The 1,978-nt window shown below is 39.3% G+C and overlaps 1 non-coding gene across 1 annotated transcript; it reads left to right on the plus strand.

Moving 5' to 3' along the window:
• The first annotated feature begins 368 nt into the window (after positions 1-368).
• TRNAK-CUU (transfer RNA lysine (anticodon CUU)) lies at positions 369-570 on the plus strand. The gene is made up of 2 exons: positions 369-405; positions 535-570. It is a non-coding gene; the product is annotated as a tRNA-Lys (tRNA).
• Positions 571-1,978: the final 1,408 nt, after the last annotated feature.

Consider the following 1,978-nt stretch of genomic DNA (forward strand, 5'->3'; position numbering starts at 1 on the left):
ATAGGAAATTTAGATTCCCAGTCGTTATCCATAGGAAATTGTCTCTTTAGTTGAAGATCCACATCAGTTATACTCTTTTAGTCCAATCAAGATTTTGTAGGGCACCATCTAAAAAATAGATTTTGTAGGGCACCATCTAAAAAATAGATTTTGTAGGGCACGTATGTGACAGATATGGACAACTAATACTATAGTTCTTCTATTGATGTCCACCTTATATATAGAAATCTTAACTTTTATAGTTAGGCCTTACTATATAACTAATGGAGTAGGTTGTTTAACATTTATGGTAATATGGGTGAACCTAAGGGCTTAATTATCTCTTCCTTTTAATTATATAATATATAGATTGCCAAAGAGTTCACATCGCCCGCCTAGCTCAGTTGGTAGAGCTCAAGGTTCTTAGTTTGTTTGCTACCTGAGCAAGCCTGCCTTTCCTGCAGCCATCCTAGCCCCACGATTTAGGACATGTGGGGCTGAGATCACTGTTTGGAATGGTAGGACTGCCCAGGTAGCAAACCATAGAGGCTGGTTACCTTGTGGTCTTGGGTTCGAGCCCCAAGGCGGGCAATTTCTTTTTGGTGCTTCCACATATTTTCTTTTCTTTCTGGATTTGTACCCTTTTTGACCGATTGTTTTAGGTATATGGGATAAGTTAGAGTTATGTATTTTCTGCGACATCAAACTCCACATGGAAGTTAGCTAGATGAATCGAATGTATTGGTGTGATGTGGACCTTGGGAAATAGGAAATCAGGTGACGAAGCACCAGGTGAGTGGCTTTGTTTTATTATTTTTAGCTTTGTAATTTGCTATTCTTGGTGTTTAGGTCATCTTCTAGACTGTGGACGGTGGGGCCGTCGTGTGTCTGTAGCGTTGTTTGAGTGGTGGTCATTCATTTGTTCATCTAATTTGTGTGTCGCAACAGAAATGATTTACCATCGCTGCAAATAATCATCCATCAAAGTACCAGGACACATTCCCTTCTCAAGAAGGCTCGTACATCGGTCTAGACCGAGCCCTAGAAGTAAATATCATTACGTAATGACCACATGTTCCATATGCAAGAAGCACATATCACATTATTTACAACAAATTTAGAACTAAGAGACCACAACCTAGATAAGGCAGACATCGACTGAGGAAGAAAAAAAAGCAATCACATGAGATAAGCACTTCCAGTATTCTTTTGTCACTATGCAGTCAAAGAGAAAATGTTGTACAGAGATAACTATGCATTGAGTGTTGTTAGTAGATACATAGCTATTCCCGGAAAAGAGCACTGCAAGATACATGCGAGGTACTTCTAATGATTATTTACAGTTTGGGAAATCTAGAGATGGACTTGTTGGTTTTGTTGATATTATTTTTGCTGGTGATTTGGACAAGAGAAGATCTCTCACAGCTTATGTTTTCATCACTGGTGGTTGTGTCGTGGCCTGTGAGTTGGAGAGAAACTTTGCAATCTATTGTATGTCGTTCCACTACTGATGTCGAGTATATGACGGTTTCTGAGACATGCGCAGAAGCTATTTGGTTGGGAGGTTTGTACACTAAGCTTTGTGAAGATATGTCTTGCCTTACCATATTTTCTGACAATCAAAGTATTGTACTCCCTCCGTTTTAAAATAGATGACCCAACTTTTTACTAACTTTGGGTACAAAGTTAGTACAAAGTTGGGTCATCTATTTTGGAACAGAGGAAGTATGACTTAAAAATAATAAAATGTATCATCAGAGAACAATAACACATTGATGTTAGTGGAGGTGCATGCGACTTGGCCGCCAGGCTTCGCGTGTCATCCTATCTGGCACCATGCCTCCCTCCCACATGATCAATAATCCCCCCTAAACCTATTAAAACGCTCCAAGTCAAAACAACTCCGTAAAACGCTTGTATAATACCATGGTTGTAGCATTACTTCCCACATGATTGTCTGTCTCTACTGGATGTTTTGGAAGTAATGCTACACATAATA

The sequence above is a fragment of the Triticum aestivum genome, chromosome 3D (assembly GCF_018294505.1).
Source record: "Triticum aestivum cultivar Chinese Spring chromosome 3D, IWGSC CS RefSeq v2.1, whole genome shotgun sequence".
NCBI classification, from domain to species: Eukaryota; Viridiplantae; Streptophyta; class Magnoliopsida; order Poales; family Poaceae; genus Triticum; species Triticum aestivum.